Source organism: Manis pentadactyla, chromosome 1 (assembly GCF_030020395.1).
Source record: "Manis pentadactyla isolate mManPen7 chromosome 1, mManPen7.hap1, whole genome shotgun sequence".
In the NCBI taxonomy this organism is placed as follows: Eukaryota; Metazoa; Chordata; class Mammalia; order Pholidota; family Manidae; genus Manis; species Manis pentadactyla.
Window position 1 is genome coordinate 71716562 of NC_080019.1, and position 23098 is coordinate 71739659.

Sequence of the window (23098 nt, forward strand, 5' to 3'; positions counted from 1 at the left end):
GACCAGTGGAACAGAATAGAGAGTCCAGATATTAACCCAAGTATATGGTCAATTAACATACAATAAAGGAGCCATGGATATACAATGGGGAGATGACAGCCTCTTCAGTAACTGGTGTTGGCAAAACTGGACAGCTACATGTAAGAGAATAAAACTGGATTGTTGTTTAATTCCATACACAAAAGTAAACTCAAAATGGATCAAAGACCTGAATGTAAGTCATGAAACCATAAAACTCTTAGAAGAAAACATAGGCAAAACTCTCTTGAACATGAACATGAGCAACTTTTTCATGAACTTATAAAAGCAAAAATGAACAAGTGGGACTATATCAAACTAAAATGCTTCTGTGCAGCATAGGACACCATAAGCAGAACAAAAAGGCATCCTAGAGTATGGGAGAATATATTCATAAACGACATATCCAATAAGGGTTTGACATCCAAAATATATTAAGAGCACACATGCCTCAACAACCAAAAAGAAAATAACCAGATATATAAATGGGCAGAGGAGCTGAACAGACACTTCTCCAAAGAAGAAATTCAGATGGCCAACAGGCACATGAAAAGATGCTCCAAATCGCTAATCATCAGAGAAACGCAAATTAAAACCACAATGAGTTACCACCTCACACGAGTTAGGATGGCCACCATCCAAAAGACAAACAACAACAAATGTTGGCAAGGATGTGGAGAAAGGGTAACCCTTCTACACTGCTGGTGGGAATGTAAATTAGTTCAACCATTGTGGAAAGCAGTACGGAGGTTCCTCAAAAACTAAAAATAGAAATGCCATTTAACCCAGGAATTCCACTCCTAGGAATTTACCCTAAGAATGCAGGAGCCCAGTTTGAAAAAGACATATGCACCCCTATGTTTATTGCAGCACTATTTACAATAGCCAAGAAATGGAAGCAACCTAAGTGTCCATCAATAGATGAATGGATAAAGAAGAGGTGGTACATATACACAATGGAATATTATTCAGCCATAAGAAGAAAACAAATCCTACCATTTGCAACAACATGGATGGAGCTAGAGGGTATTATGCTCAGTGAAACAAGCCAGGCGGAGAAAGACAAGTACCAAATGATTTCACTCATCTGTGAAGAATAAGAAGAAAGGAAAAACTGAAGGAACAAAACAGCAGCAGACTCACAGAACCCAAGAATGGACTAACAGTTACCAAAGGGAAAGGGACTGGGGAGGATGGGTGGGAAGGGAGGGATAAGGGGATTAAGGGGCTGGGCATTATGATTAGCACACATAATGTAGGGGGGGCACAGGGAAGGAAGTATAGCACAGAGAAGACAAGTAGTGACTCTATAGCATCTTAGTATGCTGATGAACAGTGACTGTAATGGGGTACATGGTGGGAACTTGATAATGGGGGGAATCTGGTAACCACAATGTTGTTCATGTGATTATTATCAGTGATACCTTTTAAAAAAAGCTTGAAAAAGACTCCTTTAAAGTCATTCTGATTAATGGTAGATTACACCATATAACTAAATGTTTTACAAAAGTGTTCTGTTCAAGTCACATATAAAAGTGAGGCAATTAATCACTGCTCTCTAATGACTGAACTGCTAGCTCCCCATGCTCTCTGTCCCCTCCAGGTCCAGTGCTTCAGCTGCAACTCTACTTGCCTTCAATCACCCAACACTCTTGCCTATCTCAAATCCCCTCTGCCCTCTCTACCTTCTCTCACAACACTATCCACAGAGCAAATGGTCTCCCACTTTTGCTATAAACAAAGTTCAGATCCCAAGCCAATGGACACCTGCTATCTTGAAACCTAACTCCTCACTTCCAACAGGGCCTTAAAAGTTTTCAACATACTGATGGCTTTCTGGCTGCTATTGTTAGGGCTACCACAATTGGCCCTGTAAATATGCTGAAAATTCCCATACGTTGTATGCTGAAATTACACCTGTTTTATCCATAACAGTGTTTTCCAAACCATCCGAGAGGAACGGAGCATTTTGAGAGCTATCATAGGAAAAGAGAGGTGTGAGCAGAAGTAGAGCTGACACTTCAACAAAGTGGGGGTTAGGGCACTGACCCCCATGCAGTTAAAAATCCAAGTATAGCTTTTGACTCCTCTAAAACTTAATTAATGATAGCCTACTGTTGACCAAAGCCTCATCAATAACAGCTGAGCAACACATCTGTTGTATGTTATATGTATTACACACAGAATTCTGCACTATACTAAGCTAGAGAAAAATATTTTCTCGTATTACCTCAAATCTTCAAAACATTTTCCAACATGTTTATTATTGAAAAAAATCTGCGTCTAAGTGACTCCATGCAGTTCAAGCATCTGCTGTTCAAGGGTCAACTGTGTATGATCATTTGAAAAGTTTCTATTGCTTTTTAAACATCAGAACCCTCGCCTTTCAACCTTTTAGAGGCTTTTGAGGTTATAACGTGCATAGTCTTTTGTATGTGATTTATGAACATTACATGATCTTTAAATTCCAGATCTACTTTATTAGAGCTCACATTTGCTGAAAATAGCTAAATATAAAAACTAACCAAGTACCTCCACCAAACAGAAATGTCCTTCAGGAAGGAATAATGAAGTCTTGTTGGAAATGCAAAATACTGGAAAACATAGGTAAGAAGTAGAAGGTATAAAAACATTTGGGCCATCCTCTAGAATATTACTCTTTTGCTGTATCTAAAATATGGTTCCAAGAGTCTTTTGCAATAATAACTCTAAATCTACTAACATATGCTATAGAAACAAGTAACATGGTAGATTTAGCTGGAAGGTAAATTAAAATTTAAGAATAACACATGCCTTACTTTCTTTATGACGGTTGAAGAGGGTGCTCTGTGTTTTCAGAATTAAAATTATATTCTCGGGATCTGGCCCATCCACTATTTTTGCTGATTTGGTATATAAAAATTCATACTCTTTATTAACTTTTTCAAACATATCCTGTATATAGCCAAAGATAATTAACTTTTAGTTTAGAATATCTCAAACTACAACATAACAGAACACAGCTAGTTTGTATTTTACCAATAACTCCTTTAGTTATTATTTTATTTGTTGTTACAACTGTAATCTAGCTGGTATAGTCTTAAGGTGAAACTTTTTCCCCCAAAAACAGTTATTTAATGAGCTTAATACCATTTACTGAAAAATTCTGCTTCACTGGCCTATACTATATATTAAATACACATTAGAGACAGTTTCTGAGTTATTATAAAAATAACTATAAGAGCCACTGTCTACTAATACTGTAGCACGCACTGGGCTAAATGCTTTACATACATTATTTTGTTTAGCCCTCAAAACAGCCATATAAGCTGTGTACCATTATAGCCTCATTTTTTAGATGATGTTAAGCAAACTGCCTAATATCACAAAATCAGTTAATGGCAGAGCTAAGACATATCCAGGTCTAACTCCTAAATCCATGCTCTTTAAACAACTATGCTGTATTATGCTCCTTGATCTAAATGTTGATTCTTGTGTCAGCATATTGTTTTACTATTATAGTTTTATAGACTATTTTAATACCTGTCAGGTTAAGTCTAGCAATTTAATATTGATTTCAAAATTTCTTCATATCTTGTTTTTTTCTCACAGATGGATGTGAATTGCTCTACCTTTCTAAAAAAATATCCCAGGCTTCTGATTAAAAATATCTTAAACATATAAAGGGACATCTTTTCAATACCAAGTCTTCCCACTCAGGAGTAATGTCTCCAGTAAAAAACACTGACCCTTGACCCAGTAATTCCACTCCTAGGAATTTACGAGAAGAAAACAAGATCCCCAGTTCAAAAAGACAGATGCACCCCTATGTTTATCACAGCACTACTTATAATAGCCAAGAAATGGAAGCAACCTAAGTGTCCATCAGTAGATGAATGGATAAAGAAGATGTGGTACATATACACAATGGAATATTATTCAGCCATAAGAAGAAAACAAATCCTACCACTTGCAACAACATGGATGGAGCTAGAGGGTATTATGCTCAGTGAAATAAGCCAGGCGGAGAAAGACCAGTACCAAATGATTTCACTCACCTGTGGAGTATAACAACAAAACAAAACTGAAGGAACAAAACAGCAGCAGACTCATAGACTCCAAGGAGGGACTATTACCAAATAGTAGAGGAGACCTTACCAAAGGGGAGAGGTTTGTGAGGGTGGGTAGGGAGGGAGGGAGAAGGAGATTAAGGGGCATTATAATTAGCAATCACAATATAGGTAGATCATGCGGAAGGCAGTAAAGCATTGAGAAGACGACTAATGACTCTACAGCATCTTACTACACTGAAGGACAGTGACTGTAATGGTAGGGGGTGAGGACTCGATAATATGGGCGAATGTTGAAACCACAATGTAGTTCATGTGAAACCTTCAGAAGACTGTATATCAATGGTACTTTAATTTAAAAAATGACCTTGAAATTGCTCCAAGATTCTAGAAATAGACTATCAGTCTTAGTTTGAGTGGTTCTTGTGTGATTTCCATTTATGAATATTCACTGATATTTTAGTAGGAAGCTAGAAGAGGCAGGATCAGGCAATGCCACAGCACATGATTTTAAGTCTGATCCAAATTTTCTACTTTTTAAGTTAGAGTGAGAGGAAGTTGGATGTCATTAGAGAGAAACAAATAAAATACTCAAAGCAATCTGGACAGCAATGGCTTCACCTACAAATGAATTAAGTTCACCCACATTCCCATCTTTCAATTATTCATGTGATTGTCCATTAGAGTTAATTCTCAAACAGACAGGGGTAAGGAGAAAGAATAAATTCCCTAAGTTACTAGTCACAAGAGCAGTCCTTTTGGTAAACTGAGGGAGAGCAATTCATGTAGAAAACATGGGCATGTGGGCTAGAAGTTAATTAAACATACAGTGGGCACATATGAGGTAAACACTGGCACAGAGGGTGAGTATATCTCCTCAGCCTGAACCAGTAATAGAACAAAGGGAAGTCAACCTAAAAGCCTTAATTCCAAAAGTAGTACTTACCCTCCCTTCTGGATTCTTATCAGGGTGGTATTTTTGTGCAAGTCTGAAGTAAGCTTTTCTAATCTTGTTCTCATCATGCCTATTAAACAGGAAAATTATTTTATATACACAGTAAAGGCAAGAAAATATTTATATAATCATCTAAAATCATATTTTAAGAACCTTAGATTTATTGTATATAATCAATCATACATTAGGCATCAAATTAAACCCAGTAAGATTATTCTTTGTATGTTATCTTTACAAATGAAAGATAAAACCTAAACATTCCTTTTGCAAGGTTATCATTCACTTCAAATTACAAAACTATATTAGGGATTTGAAGAAACAAATTTTTTAAAACTAATTTTTCAAACTGTTACTTAAAACTGCACAACTCTTAAGTTATTTTAACCATCAGCCTTAACAAAAAAGGCATAAATTCAGTCTGTAGTTAAAATGTCTTTTAAACCTATCTACTATAAAATTTTACTAATTAAATAATCTGCATTCTTTCCTACACATCTATCATTTAGTATCACAGACTTAATGCTGTCAAGCCTCTTCCTCATGCGTAACACAAACTGCAAAAGGAACGGGGACGATGAGTATGTGGGGGACCACCGTGTGTCAGATGCAGTGCCAGGAACTCTGCACACGTTAGTTCAATTAATAGAGAGGAAAGAATGTGCCATCAAGGAAAACTGCTGGTACAGGAGAACACAATTCTGCTAAAGAATTTACAATAAATAAAAATCACATGGATATTATTCCACCTGGATATTTTCACAGGTGCATATAATGAATAATAGGCAAAAAAAGGTTAAATGGTTGGTATTTAATTTAGTCTTTGATATTAGTATTTTAAGACAAGGCAGACATTTACTATTGAAATACTGAAAAGAACTCAGAGCCCCTGTCCTTGGGGGAGACTAAGCACTTCATAAGCATCATCTATTGACATCATAGGTGGCTTCTTTTCCGCCTCCTTCTTCCAGGCATCAAGAGTATCTTTTAGAAGCTTAACCTTAAAGACAGATGAGTAAAATTTAAATCTATTAAAGTAGAGCTACTTCAGAATATGATTTTAGAGTTATAGAATTTTTGTGCTGTATTTATTTAAACTGACATTTCTAGCCTATCCAACTAACAGCTTTCTGAAATACAAATAACCAAAATCACCTTTTTTAGCAATACTGAAGTTAGGCAGCTAGATATTTGTTACAGGGCTATCTACCTCTACTTTTTAGGGAAAATTTTTATTCTCTGCCAATTTTTGTCTCTACTCTTAATTCTTAAAGGAATGTTCATCAAGTACAGAAAACTCTGAAATCAGATGATACACTGCTGTAAGAAAGCAGGCAGTACATGGTAGCATGGTTCTCGAGGTGCTCTGACATAGTGGCATCCTGGCATTCAAACAAATGTAAGGGGTAGTGGAAAACTAGGGAGTCTGCAAGCCTATGTGCCAAGGAGCTAGGTGTTTTATAGACTAGCAGATTTAATTCTTGCATAAAATTTCAGAAATACATGAAAACACTGAGATTATGAGAGAGAGCTGCAAGTTTCCCAGTTGTAAGTGATGGAGCTGGATTCAAACTATATCTGAGTAAAAAACCCATATCCTACCTCATGCTGAATCCAGAACAATCAGCAGAGACTACCCGCTTTCATTTGGTCACAGCACTGTGAAGAGGGGGTACAAATGGCAACTGTTCTGAAATACTTAAATGGTAAGGATAATGGTATAATCTCTGCTACAGTAAGAGTCCAACATGGACATGCAGGCCTGCTTTATTCCAAGCTTCCAATAGCCATCCCAGGGCTCAAGGTGGAGGGGTCCCAATGGCACTGTGCACAGGCAGACAACAGATACTACTGTACAAATGAGCAGATCACACTTACTGGCTCCCATGCATGCCAGGAATTATGCTGTTTCTTAATGTGAACTCTCACCTAATCTTCCCACCCACCAGATGAAATAACTGCTACTGTAGTACTATTAATACAATTACTATAACCAGAGGCTGAGAAATCCAGCAATATACCAAATGTTATATAGAACTGTTAATGGCCACACTGAGACTCAATCCCAGATTCCCAAATTCCATGATCTGTGAGCTTAAACAATCTGATATAAAGACAAGCTTCCACCAAGCTATCATAACATATAATTCTGTTACATACACAAAATTAAGTTTGTTACATTTTTGTCACAAAAAGATTGTTAAATTCTTTGTAAATCCCTCAAAAAAAATACCTCTCAGTTTGGGGCTTACCCAAACACACTGAACTGTACTCAAGAGTTATGTGGCACTTAAGTAAGAGGGAATACACCTAAGGAAGCTATTATTCTTCTTATTACAGAAGAAGGAATTACCTGGAAGAGATAAGAAGCTATTTTTATGGTTTAAGAAGGCACAAATTAATCTGTTGACTTACCGGATCTTTAATTGGCCAATCTGGAAACCGGAGTGTATCACAAAGTTGTTTGAGGTAATAAATATTACAGAATAATTCATATTCTAGTTGTGGATAATTGATTACTGGGATGGGACAATACTGATAAAGTGCTCTGGTGTTACTCTGAAGACGAGGTGTGAAGTCCGCAAGATGAGCAGCAATCTTCTCTATCATGAGGCGCCTACAATTATAAAAACCTCCAAACATTAAGAAGGGATTATTCTAGTTTAAAAAAGATGGTTAAGTAATCATGCAAATAATTACATTCAAAAAATGGTTAAGTAATCATGCAAAACAATTACATGGATCTTCTTTGCAATAACTCAATTACTGGCCTAAAATGAATGCTTCTAAGAATGTTGTTATTCAGGGTATTCTAAATTTAGTGTGTGAAAATACTCAATACTTATCTATAAAGGTGATCATAGAGAAAGAATGATATTCCCAGTCATTCCTACTGAAAAAACAGTCATCAAAAGGTCAAACATCACAGAATCTACATGTATGAGCGCATAGTCAGGGAACTCAAGTTTGCTATTACCCCAAAAAAGCTCACTATGTGGCATTTATTTTAATTAACAATCTGGCTCTGGCCTCAACTAAGCAGAAACTTGATTTGTTAAATATATAAAAAGTTACATTTTTAGATGGAGGACTTATATTAACCAATCTCAAGAGAAAGAATATTACATAGAGAACAACCAGCAGGTGGCACTGAGAGTGTGAAGTCCAGGAAAGGAGAGTAGCTACCTCGGAAGGTCGACTGCCATCCCGCTGGGAGGACTGAGGGGCTCTCCACAAAGAGGCAGCGGCCCTGATAAGGCAACTATGAAGTGCCATGTCTTCCTTGGACAGGGCCTGTTTGGACACCGACATCTGCTTCTGGGCCTCTCCTTTTTCTTGGTTTTTCACAAGCTTTTCCTATGGCACTCCCCTCCTAATAAGGGTATCTTTTAGGAATGCTAACCTCCAGATTAAGGTCAAAATGTGCTGGCTAGGGAGCCCTCATTCTCCAATGACAGTGGGTATCTCTGGTCTGACCCATTCTATGTGAGCAGTTCTTAATTAGTGGAGTCAGTTCCATTTCCAAATACCTAGGAGGTGTGTCTCGATTTTTATTCCTATGTATTCCTTACATATTAGTTCAGCACCTAAAATTTTACCAGTTCTATAAACTGATTGAAGAAGCACCAGCGGTAATAGGATCCCTGCCCTCCCTTATAACAAACTCTATTTGTCAAATCATGTTAGAATACAAACAGCTTACAGCCTTGTCAAAATCTATCACTTGAGATGGCTCCAATGACTACTTTAGATTATACAACTAGGGCAAGCCGTTTATTTTAAAAGAAGTCAAACCAGAAAACAAGCAAAGTTTCCGAGTGTAAAATACAATCAACTGGCTATTTACCTCATTTCGCTGCTCCAGATTGCTTCTGGAGTATCAAATTCTCCCAGAAAAATCTCAGAAAATTTTTCAGGTTCATAATTTTCTAAGTAACAAACCATTGCTTCTGGTAGAATGTGCCCAAGTATACTTCTCTGAAAAACATCTTGTCCTTTTGTCTTTAAAACAAAATAAAACACAGAAACACTAAACTTATCTTTTAGTTTTCTAACACATGAATTGGGGTTAGAGAACATTTTAAAAAATAAAATATTTAAGAACAAATTACTTTTATGCTTTGGAAATTTAGATGAAATAGAGCAAATTGTGAAGTGGAAGGTCTGTGGTATAAACTGGCTTGGCACGAGCTGCAAGGAGGAACCTTCAAGGCCTGCAGCAGAATTAACCTCCTCGGCTGTCGGGTACTGCCAATACTACTTAGGTCTACCAGCCTTGGACCACGTGCAACAGTATTGAACAACACAAGGAAATTTCTGTAAAGATTTACATCAATTTTTCTGTGTTACAGTGTCGGCTGCAGTTCCTATGTGTACCTGCTTTTTTTTTTTTTTTTTTAAACAAGTTCTGAAAATCAAGATTTTAAAGAGATCTGTCCTCCTAAAGGTATGGCTAGGATTTAGATGGAACATTAGTATTCAAAGTAATTAACTGTATTAAGGACTTTATAGGCTCTGGCTGACCAAATGGAATTGGTAATGATCATACTTTATCATACTAAATTTTTAAACTAATTTCTTTACTTGATGGAAACAAAATCCTAAAGACTATAAGGGTTTTCCTATTTCCTTCTAGGCTACTTAAGAATGTTTTATTTCTCTAGAATCTGGTGGGGGAAAACCCAAACCGCTTAGTGCAAAGACAAATGACATGATGAATATTTTCAGACTTTGTTAATAAAATCCATAAACGTTTGGGTTAAGAATTGCTCATCCTATTCTTTAGAATACTACTATTTGTTTATTTCTATATCCACAGTTCTGCTATCAACACACATGATTTTGCTGTAATTACTCACTATTAACTGAAATGATATGAACAGTTTCTCATATTATGAAATCTGAAAATAAGACTACATATGTGTAACATCACAGTAAATAAGGGAAAAAAAAAAGAATGCCAGAAATGCTTAATGCGACATTAAGATGACAGCACTAGAAGTAATTTTTTTTTTTTGGTAGATAATTATTTTTTATTGAAGGGTAGTTGACACACAGTATTACATTAGTTTCAGGTGTACAACACAGTGATTCAACATTTATATACATGATAATTCTAGGTACCAGCTATCACCATACCAAGCTGTTACAATATTTTGACTATATTCCTTATGCTATACATTACATCCCGGTTACTTATTTATTTTACAATTGGAAGTGTGCACTTTTTTTTGTGTGTGTGTGAGGGCATCTCTCATATTTATTGATCAAATGGTTGTTAACAACAATAAAATTCTGTATAGGGGAGTCAATGCTCAATGCACAATCATTAATCCACCCCAAGCCTAATTTTCGTCAGTCTCCAATCTTCTGAAGCATAACGAACAAGTTCTTACATGGAGAACAAATTCTTACATAGTGAATAAGTTACATGGTGAACAGTACAAGGGCAGTCATCACAGAAACTTTTGGTTTTGCTCATGCATTATGAACTATAAACAGTCAGTTCAAATATGAATACTCATTTGATTTTTATACTTGATTTATTTGTGGATACCACATTTCTCTCTTTATTATTATTATTTTTAATAAAATACTGAAGTGGTAGGTAGATACAAGATAAAGGTAGAAAACATAGTTTAGTGTTGTAAGAGAGCAAATGTAGATGATCAGGTGTGTGCCTGTAGACTATGTGTTAATCCAAGCTAGACCAGGGCAATAAAACATCCACATATGCAGAAGATTTCTCTCAGAACAGGGGGGGTGAGGTTCTAAGCCTCACCTCTGTTGATCCCCAATTTATCACCTGATGGTCCCCCTGCGACTGTGCCTATCTTAGGTTGTTCCTCCCTTGAGGAATCTTACCTGTCTCTGGCTAACCAATCATCTTCCGGGCCATACAGCACTAGAAGTAATTTAAAATTTTTTTAAATATTCTTTCTACTTGTATAAAGATGTGGCAATTATACTGCCATGACATCACTTTAATATTAGATTATTTTCCAGGGCTTTACTGCCGGCTCCATAAAACATGCAGATTGGGTCTGGGGCCCAATGTGAAAGTGGTATATAACATTCCTTGGTTAGTGTCCTGAACAGTGGCCTGGTCTGGGTTTATTTTTCTGCTCTCCATAAAATCTGAATATCAATGGTCTATGAAAAGTCTAACAAAATTTGAAACACCCTTCAATTATGTTTTGGTAACAAATCTGTAGGTATAAAGTTTCAAGTTGTCAAAGCTACCTGGATAAGTCTCATTTTTTTTCCTACTTTTCTTCCTCAGTAAAACTGCAAGAACACTTGAGGGTACCTGAAAAATTAAGTAGCTTCAAAAAAGAAACTAGGACTTCTGCCACCCTGGGATCTGAGCAAAAAGAAGACTGTCTTACTGAATTTTAACTATTTGAGATTTAGGTATATAATCAATTATTCAAGAAAATTACTAATCTATATTTTACACAAAGGGAACAGGTTATATCCACAGTGGTATCAGTTATAATTCAAATCTACAATTTCAATATTAATCCTATGGGCAACATTTATTTTCATAAAAAAATATATATTAGCTTAGAATTTCCAAGTACAAGGTACCTCAAGGAAAGTTAAAAAATGGATAAAAGAGTATTTACCCTCAGTGCTTATAATCTAGCAAACATACATAGTTCAGTTAACCTTAGTGCTGAGACAGCTTACCCAGTGTTATGTTACATTATGCACTCAGATGATTAACCTGGCTTACGTCCTCTGATTTGAAAGCCTGTTTGGTATGTGTATACTTCAAAAATCTAGGAAAAAAAAACAACTACCTTTTAGATATAGGAACTGATTGAGATTTAGTAATCTTAGTTTTCTAAAGGTCAAATTTTTTTTATTTATAATAAAAGGCAACTTGTAAATCCATATTCCCAAATTATTTAATTTCTAACTAAGAAAAGAACATACATAAATTTAAAAGATTTTCAAATTATGGTCATACTTAGGTTATGAAAAATTACCCAATTTTAAGAGGCAGAATGTAAAACTGCATGAGCAATATGAATATAGTTACATTAAATACATATATTAATATATTAGATAATGACCAAATTCTTATGTTAGATGTGGTTGAGTAATTCTGAGCAATTTTTCCCCTATTATTCTAATTTCCAAATTTTCAGACATATAGCTAACAGATTTTATAATGGAAAATTTAATAAAGGCAATAACATACTCACATCCACACAAAAAATCAATTAAAAAAATATGCCCATGTACAGTTCAAGCAATAATTTTAAAGAGGTTACCAATAAAGTACTTACCGAGCAACAGGAAGCACACTGGAACATGTATACATCATGATAAAGAAAAATACTCCACTAAGATTAAGATGAGGTAACTGTGGATTATCTTGCATGATATGGTGTAACAAAATCGCAACCTTCTCAAGAAAAATAGGGTCAAAGTTCAGCAGTAGATAAAAGAAAAAATAAAATGTTTTTGTTACTCGGTTGTAGAAAAAATAATATTGCGGGGGTGGAGCCAAGATGGCAGCGTGAGTAGAGCAGCGGAAATCTCCTCCCAAAACCACATATATCTATGAAAATATAACAAAGACAACTCTTCCTAGAATAAAGACCAGAGGACACAGGACAACATCCAGACCACATCCATACCTGCAAGAACCCAGTGCCTGGTAAAGGGGGTAAGATAAAAGCCCCGGCCCAGTGGGACCCAAGCGCGCCTCCCCCCAGCTCCCAGCGGAAGAAGAATAGGCAGAGCGAGAGGGAGACGGACCCCAGGACTGTTGAACACCCAGCCCCCACCATCCGGACAAGAGCACAGACACAGTGCCTGCGCGGGGCCCTGGATACTAGGGAAATAGGGCAGCAAGAACAGTGAGAGGGTACCGGAGACCTGGCGCCGGAGGACATAAGAAAAGCAAGCGGCCATTTTTTTTTTTCTGCTTTCTTTTGGCGAGCACTTCTTGGAAGTCTTAAAGGGATGGGGACCCCAATACTAGGGAAACAGGGCAGCAAGACCAGTGAGCAGATGCCTGAGGCTGGCGCCGGAGAATAACGAAAAACAAGCAGCCATTATTTATTTATTTATTTACTTATTTAATTAAAAAAAAATTTTTTTTTCTTTTTTTTGTGGTCATTGTTTTGTTTTGGCGGGTGCTTTTTGGAAGTCTTAAAGGGGCAGGGTGGGACACTTAATCCAAAGGTAGGGAATCCAGGGATCTCTGGGCACCCTAATCCCCTGGGCTGCAGGGAGCACGGAGGCCCCTTATGGAGATAAATAGCTTCACACCCCCTCCAACGTGACTCCACCACTTTGGAGCAGCTGCCCGAGCCAGGCCACGCCCACAGCAACAGCAGAGACAAACTCCATAGCAGCCGGGCAGGAAGCAGAAGCCCTGTCTGTGCGCAGCTGCAAAGGCACAAGCCACTAGAGGTCGCTGTTCTCCCAGGAGAGGAAGGCCACAAACCAACAAGAAGGGAAGTTCTTCCAGCCGTCACTCGTCCCAGCTCTGCAAACTATTCCTATCACCATGAAAAGGCAAAACTACAGGCAGACAAAGATCACAAAGACAACACCAGAGAAGGAGACAGACTTAACCAGTCTTCCTGACAAAGAATTCAAAATAAGAATCATAAACATGCTGACAGAGATGCAGAGAAATACGCAAGAGATATGGGATGAAGTCCGGAGGGAGATCACAGATGACAGAAAGGAGATTACAGAAATGAAACAAACTCTGGAAGGGTTTATAAGCAGAATGGATAGGATGCAAGAGGCTATTGATGGAATTGAAACCAGAGAACAGGAACGCATAGAAGCTGACAGAGAGAGAGACAAAAGGATCTCCAGGAATGAAACAATGTTAAGAGAACGGTGTGACCAATCCAAAAGGAACAATATCCGTATTATAGGGGTACCAGAAGAAGAAGAGATAGGAAAAGGGATGGAAAATATCTTGGAAGAAATAATTGCTGAAAACTTCCCCAAACTGGGGGAGGAAATAATAGAACAGACCACGGAAATACACAGAAACCCCAACAGAAAGGATCCAAGGAGGACAACACCAAGACACATAATAATTAAAATGGCAAAGATCAAGGACAAGGAAAGGGTTTTAAAGGCAGCTAGAGAGAAAAAGGTCACCTATAAAGGAAAACCCATCAGGCTAACGTCAGACTTCTCAACAGAAACCCTACAAGCCAGAAGAGAATGGCATGATATATTTAATGCAATGAAACAGAAGGGCCTTGAACCAAGGATACTGTATCCAGCACGACTATCATTTAAATATGATGGTGGGATTAAACAATTCCCAGACAAACAAAAGCTGAGGGAATTTCCTTCCCACAAACCACCTCTACAGAACATCTTACAGGGACTGCTCTAGATGGGAGCACTCCTAGAAAGAGCACAGAAGAAAACACACAACATATGAAGAATAGAGGAGGAGGAATAAGAAGGGAGAGAAGAAAAGAATCTCCAGACAGTGTATATAACAGCTCAATAAGCGAGCTAAGTCAGGCAGTAAGATACTAAAGAGGCTAACCTTGAACCTTCGGTAACCACGAATTTAAAGCCTGCAATGGCAATAAGTACATATCTTTCAATAGTCACCCTAAATGTTAATGGACTGAATGCACCAATCAAAAGACACAGAGTAATAGAATGGATAAAAAAGCAAGACCCATCTATATGCTGCTTACAAGAAACTCACGTCAAACCCAAAGACATGTACAGACTAAAAGTCAAGGGATGGAAAAACGTATTTCAGGCAAACAACAGCGAGAAGAAAGCAGGGGTTGCAGTACTAATATCAGACAAAATAGACTTCAAAACAAAGAAAGTAACAAGAGATAAAGAAGGACACTACATAATGATAAAGGGCTCAGTCCAACAAGAGGATATAACCATTCTAAATATATATATGCACCCAACACAGGAGCACCAGCGTATGTGAAACAAATACTAACAGAACTAAAGGGGGAAATAAACTGCAATGCATTCATTCTAGGAGACTTCAACACACCACACACCCCAAAGGATAGATCCACCGGGAAGAAAATAAGTAAGGACATGGAAGCACTGAACAACACAGTAGAGCAGATGGACCTAATAGACATCTACAGAACCCTACATCCAAAAGCAACAGGATACACATTCTTCTCAAGTGCACATGGAACATTCTCCAGAATAGACCACATACTAGGCCACAAAAAGAGCCTCAGTAAATTCCAAAAGATTGAAATCCTACCAACCAACTTTTCAGACCACAAAGGCATAAAACTAGAAATAAACTGCACAAAGAAAGCAAAAAGTCTCACAAACACATGGAGGCTTAACAACACGCTCCTAAATAATCAATGGTTCAATGACCAAATCAAAATGGAGATCCAGCAATATATGGAAACAAATGACAACAACAACAACACTAAGCCCCAACTTCTGTGGGGCACAGCAAAAGCAGTCTTAAGAGGAAAGTATATAGCAATCCAAGCATGTTTATAAAAGGAAGAACAATCCCAAATGAATGGTCTAATGTCACAATTATCGAAATTGGAAAAAGAAGAACAAATGAGGCCTAAGGTCAGCAGAAGGAGGGACATAATAAAGATGAGAAAAGAAATTTAAAAAATTGAGAAGAATAAAACAATAGCAAAAATCAATGAAACCAAGAGCTGGTTCTTCGAGAAAATAAACAAAATAGATAAGTCTCTAGCCAGACTTAATAAGAGGAAAAGAGAGTCAACACAAATCAACAGTATCAGAAATGAAAAAGGAAAAATCACGACGGACCCCTCAGAAATACAAAGAATTATTAGAGAATACTATGAAAACCTATATGCTAACAAGCTGGGAAACCTAGGAGAAATGGACAACTTCCTAGAAAAATACAACGTTCCAAGACTGACCCAGAAAGAAACAGAAAATCTAAACAGACCAATTACCAGCAACGAAATTGAAGCGGTAATCAAAAAACTACCAAAGAACAAAACCCCCGGGCCAGATGGATTTACCTTGGAATTTTATCAGCCATACAGGGTAGACCTAATACCCATTCTCCTTAAAGTTTTCCAAAAAATAGAGGAGGAAGGGATACTCCCAAACTCATTCTATGAAGCTAACATCACCCTAATACCAAAACAAGGCAAAGACCCCACCAAAAAAGAAAACTACAGACCAATATCCCTGATGAACGTAGATGCAAAAATACTCAACAGAATATTAGCAGACCGAATTCAAAAATACATCAAAAGGATCATACACCATGACCAAGTGGGATTCATCCAAGGGATGCAAGGATGGTACAACAATCCAAAGTCCTTCAACATCATCCACCACATCAACAAAAAGAAAGACAAAAACCACATGATCATCTCCATAGATGCTGAAAAAGCATTTGACAAAGTTCAACATCCATTCATGATAAAAACTCTCAGCAAAATGGGAATAGAGGGCAAGTACCTCAACATAATAAAGGCCATCTATGATAAACCCACAGCCAACATTATATTGAACAGCGAGAAGCTGAAAGAATTTCCTCTGAGATCGGGAACTATACAGGGATGCCCACTCTCCCCACTGTTATTTAACTTAGTACTGGAGGTCCTAGCCACGGCAATCAGACAAAACAAAAAAATACAAGGAATCCAGATTGGTAAAGAAGATGTTAAACTGTCACTATTTGCAGATGACATGATACTGTACATAAAAAACCCTAAAGACTCCACCCCAAAACTACTAGAACTGATATCGGAATACAGCAAAGTTGCAGGATACAAAATCAACACACAGAAATCTGTGGCTTTCCTATACACTAACAATGAACCAACAGAAAGAGAAATCAGGAAAACAACTCCATTCACAATTGCATAAAAAAAAATAAAGTACCTAGGAATAAACCTAACCAAAGAAGTGAAAGACTTATACTGTGAAAACTACAAGTCACTCTTAAGAGAAATTAAAGGGAACACTAACAGATGGAAACTCATCCCATGCTCGTGCTAGGAAGAATTAATATCGTCAAAATGGCCATCCTGCCCAAAGCAATATACAGATTTGATGCAATCCCTATGAAACTACCAGCAACATTCTTCAATGAACTGGAACAAATAATTCAAAAATTCATATGGAACCACCAAAGCAATAGCCAAAGCAATCCTGAGAAAGAAGAATAAAGTAGGGGGGATCTCACTCCCCAACTTCAAGCTCTACTATAAAGCCATAGTAATCAAGACAATTTGGTACTGGCACAAGAGCAGAGCCACAGACCAATGGAACAGACTAGAGAATCCAGACATTAATCCAGACATATATGGTCAATTAATATTTGATAAAGGAGCCATGAACATACAATGGCGAAATGACAGTCTCTTCAACAGATGGTGCTGGCAAAACTGGACAGCTACATGTAGGAGAATGAAACTGGACCATTGTCTAACCCCATATACAAAAGTAAACTCAAGATAGATCAAAGACCTGAATGTAAGTCATGAAACCATTAAACTCTTGGAAGAAAACATAGGCACAAACCTCTTAGACATAAACATGAGTGACCTCTTCTTGAACATATCTCCCCGGGCAAGGAAAACAACAGCAAAAATGAACAAGTGGGACTATATCAAGCTGAAAAGCTTCTGTACAGCAAAAGATACCATCAATAGAACAAAAAGGAATCCTACAGTATGGGAGAATATATTTAAAAATGACAGATCCAATAAAGGCTTGACGTCCAGAATATATAAAGAGCTCACACGCCTCAACAAACAAAAAACAAATAACCCAATTAAAAAATGGGCAGAGGAACTGAACAGACGGTTCTCCAAAAAAGAAATACAGATGGCCAACAGACACATGAAAAGATGCTCCACATCGCTAATTATCAGAGAAATGCAAATAAATGCAAATTAAAACTACAGTGAGGTATCACCTCCTACCAGTAAGGATGGCTGCCATCCAAAAGACAAACAACAACAAATGTTGGCGAGGCTGTGGAAAAAGGGGAACCCCCCTACACTGCTGGTGGGAATGTAAATTAGTTCAACCATTGTGGAAAGCAGTATGGAGGTTAACATCAAAAAACTAAAAATAGAAATAGCATTTGACCCAGGATTTCCACTCCTAGGAATTTACCCTAAGAATGCAGCAGCCCAGTTTGAAAAAGACATATGCACCCCTATGTTTATCACAGCACTATTTACAATAGCCAAGAATTGGGAGCAACCTAAATGTCCATTGATAGATGAATGGATAAAGAAGATGTGGTACATATACACAACGGAATACTACTCAGCCATAAGAAAAGGTCAAATCCTACCATTTGCAGCAACATGGATGGAGCTGGAGGGTATTATGCTCAGTGAAACAAGCCAAGTGGAGAAAGAGATATACCAAATGATTTCACTCATCTGTGGAATATAAGTAGAAAGGAAAAACTGAAGGAACAAAACAGCAGCAGAATCACAGAACTCAAGAATGGACTAACAGGTACCAAAGGGAAAAGGACTGGGCAGGATGGGTGGGTAGAGAGGATAAGGGGGGGAAGAAGAACGGGAGTATTAAAATTAGCATACATGGGGGGGTGGGAGAAAGGGGAGGGCTGTACAACACAGAGAAGGCAAGTAGTCATTCTACAACATTTTGCTATGCTGATGGACAGTGACTGTAAAGGGGTTTATAGGGGGGACCTGGTATAGGGGAGAGCCTAATAAACATAATATTCATCATGTAAGTGTAGATTAATGATACCAAAAAAAAAAAAGGCAGTTCCTGTGTGGTGACCTCCAATGAGTCCTACACAAGGGTATAAAGGGCATATAAAAGTGTAGGCTAAGGGTCTGTTTGTGTTTATACAGAGGATCGAAGCCTAATTGGGCTACCCCGAAAATGAACTAAGATACAATATGAAAAAGAACTTCCAACGTCAGCACTCTCTGGAAGACTCATGCCAGAAGATGATCATCAAAAAACCCCAACAAAGATCCACGCACTGCTGCAGCTGTAGATGCACTCATCCCAGCAGTTCCTGGACTTGCCATGGGAATGAGGAAGGAGATATCTAAGCTGGCCTGTGCATACAGTAAAACAACAAATTTGACTGGATCTATACTGTTGGAACTCAACCAAGAATTAGGAGAAGTGCAAATTGTAGCGCTCCAAAATCTTACAACTACAGACTATTTACTGTTAAAAGAACATATGGGACGTGAACAGTCCCCAGGAATGGGTTGTTTTAATTTGTCTGATTTCTCTCAGACTGTTCAAGTTCAGTTGGACAATATCCACCATATCATAGATAAGTTTTCACAAATGCCTAAGGTGCCTAACTGGTTTTCTCAGTTTCACTGGAGATGGCTGGTAATTACAGGTATGCTTAGGTTATGTAACTATACTCCTATTATGTTAATGTGTGTGTGCAATTCAATTAGTAGTTTAAAACCTATACATGCTGAAGTTACTCTTCAAGAAGATATGTCAAAGAAATAATCAATCTTCCCATGTTTTCTTACGCCTGCTACTTCTATAGCTTTTCTTCTTCCTTCCTAACTACAACCCTTAAATAGAATTCGTGCCTCATATCAAATTTACCGAGTATCATAATTCTTCCAAGTGGTAAAGATACCTCAAGACAAATGCTGGGCATAGAAGCCACAGGGCATAAATATGCAAAGAAGTAAAAAGCTAACCTTTTCAAACAATAAGGCTTCTCTCTCACTTACCAACTTTACATTTCCCTGTATGGCCCCGGAAGATGACTGGTTAGCCAGAGTCGGGTAAGTTTCCTCAAGGGAGGAACAACCTAAGACAGGCACAGTCACAGGGGGGTCATCAGGTGAGAAACTGGGGCTCAACAGAGATGAGGCTTAGAACCTCACCCCCCCTGTTCTGAGAGAAATCTTCTGCATACGTGGAGGTTTTATTGTCCATGTCTAGCTTGGATTAACGCATAGTCTACAGGCACACACCTGATCTTCTACATTTGCTCTCTTACGACACTAAACTATGTTTTCTACCTTTATCTTGTATCTACCTACCACTTCAGTATTTTATTAAAAATAATAATAATAAAGAGAGAAATGTGGTATCCACAAATAAATCAAGTATAAAAATCAAATGAGTATTCATATTTGAACTGACTGTTTATAGTTCATAATGCATGAGCAAAACCAAAAGTTTCTGTGATGACTGCCCTTGTACTGTTCACCATGTAACTTATTCACTATGTAAGAATTTGTTCTCCATGTAAGAACTTGTTCGTTATGCTTCAGAAGATTGGAGACTGACGAAAATTAGGCTTGGGGTGGATTAATGATTGTGCATTGAGCATTGACTCCCCTATACAGAATTTTATTGTTGTTAACAACCATTTGATCAATAAATATGAGAGATGCCCTCACAAAAAAAAAAAATACACACTTCCAATTGTAAAATAAGTAAGTAACCGTGATGTAATGTATAGCATAAGGAATATAGTCAAAATATTGTAACAACTTGGTATGGTGATAGCTGGTACCTAGAATTATCATGTATATAAATGTTGAATCACTGTGTTGTACACCTGAAACTAATGTAATACTGTGTGTCAACTACCCTTCAATGAAAAATAATTATCTACAAAAGAAAATAATAAATAATAATATTGCCATTTATTTTATGCTTACATGTTCATGTGCTGAGGTTATAGTTTCTTATATTCAGAGTAAGTTACAAAACAAAATATCTGTGATTCAGTAATCCTGTCTAGCAAATTCAAAAGATCTGAAAATGATTTATTTTGTAACATTTAATTCAAAAAAGGTAAAATACTGAGAACTGATCAAAACTTATTCAGAAAAAGCTCAAAAGTGCCTGAAGTTTTGTCATGAACATAGGTAAAATTATTTCTTGTGCAGGTTAGTTTTGGTTGAGCTGATGGGACACATTCCCTGACGACTACATGAGAACCAAAGCAGCAAAGCAGACAACGGTTATCAGTGAAACAGCACTAAAATTGCAGGCAGAAGGTAAGAAGATAACAGTTAGTTAGTAGTTCTATTAGAAATAACCAAAAGATGTGGTCTCTAAAAATTTGAGCTAAAATTTTTCCCTAAAGGACAACTCAGGAACCACTGCAATGAATCTGGGCTAACAAAAATCTATAGATGCTATGAACGAACACTTGGTAAAGAAATTTAGTTAATCTTTTTCTTAATAAAAGTGGCATTTGAATTTTCAATAAGCACTTCCAAAGAAGCCCCAGTTTTTGGGTCAAATGCTAGCAGTAAAAATATAATCACAATAACAAGAGTCAGTCAGTGTTAGTTCAGATTAGGAAGTCAAAGTTCTAGGCTCAGATAGATTTTAGACTGAATAGCCACATGTCTTTAAGTAAATACTTTAAATTTCTCTGTGTTTTGTTGTCTTATCTGTATAATGAAGTATTTAGATTAAATGTGTAGTATTATGACATATTTTATGAAGGAAAAACTGAGATACAGTAACACAAAATATTTCCTAGTGTTAATGGCAGTTGTAGTTTAAGACTTGATATCACTTTAACAGAAATATGGGAATTAGTAGGCAAAAACCCAGAATATCTGCAATTGTGACTATACCAGAAAACCTAGGACATTCACTCACTGTATCTTAGAACTCTCTAAAAATTCTGAAGCTCTGTCAAATGGTAAAACTAGTGTTTGCTCTAAAAGTCAAATGAAATACAGAAATCTGTACTAACCAATGTAGATGGTATGTTCCTGAAAACTTCTACAGTTGCCTACCTGTGCTTGGCAAGATTAAGGTCTCCCAGGATATAGAAAAATAAGTAAAATTAAGGAAAAACAATAATAACTTCTAAGAAAGTTTTTGAACTCAGTATAAAAAATTTAGGAGACATATACTGTTAAAAACAGATTTATCAATAAAATTCTTCTCTTAAATCATTTTAATTGCTAAGATAATACTAAAAATTTTTGGTAAATCAAAATAGTATCTTTCTCCCACAAAGATTTTATGTTACACTGATCACATCTCAAAAGTTTTTCAGCCATCCTTTATTGGTCTGAAATTCAACAGCATTTGCATTTACATTTCTTGTTTCAGTTTCCTAAGTCCTGGAAAAATGTTTGGGGGAGAGAGATTTTCTAGGCAGTCTTTTATCCACATGTCGAGAGGGTCCAGAATAGAAAACAAATCTCTCTCCTCATACCGCACCTCACATAGGCAGCCACATAGCCCTCAACAAACACAAGCTGCGCTTTTTCATTTAAGCATCTGAACAGAAAGGTCCACAACAGAAAACCACATAAACTTTAAATGCTGATATGCTTAAACAATGAGGTTGGCATGAAGCAAAGAAAAGTTGACAGGGAACTGTCACTGTCATATTCAGAAGTCTTTTTCATTAGCAGTGATTTACACAGGCACTTACATATCTATGAACATAAATATACAAACTGAGTAATTCTCCTCTCCCTCTTCACACCAATGCACAACAGACAAGTACAAATGGCACAAGTAATTGGCATATATTTTAAAGTCATGCCATGTGTGGTTACTATAGAAAATACAATTTGGCAACAGCATAATCAATAGACAGATGATAAACACTGACCTGTAATCTATGGGACCCGAAGTATTTTGGGTTTATGCTAATCATAAATTTAGGTAGGTTAGTACCTAAAGGAGCAGAATGATGAGGGAAAAAAAGATACTTTTGTATATCCCACGCAATTCCCATTCACTGCTTTGGATCAGTTGCTATCCAGGAAAACATGTAACTGAGAAGAGTCAAACGCTGAGGCAGGCTGGCAAGACTACTGTGTATTTCTTAGGATTATTATGTCCACACCTGTGACCTACTGGTGTGCTTCCCAGCAGTTCTAACATCAATCTGCACCACTACATTTTAGTTACTACAGTGGTGTGATTTCAAGAATGGAAAATAAATAAAACCTTTTGACAATAATTCTGGTGTCTGGAGGCTTCCCATGTTTAGGCTCTTTTGGTCCATGTAGCATGTCTCTTTTAAAATTTAATTTTAATAGAAATTACAATGGTCAAAAATACTGTGCACTCATATGAATTTTCTCTCTTACAGACT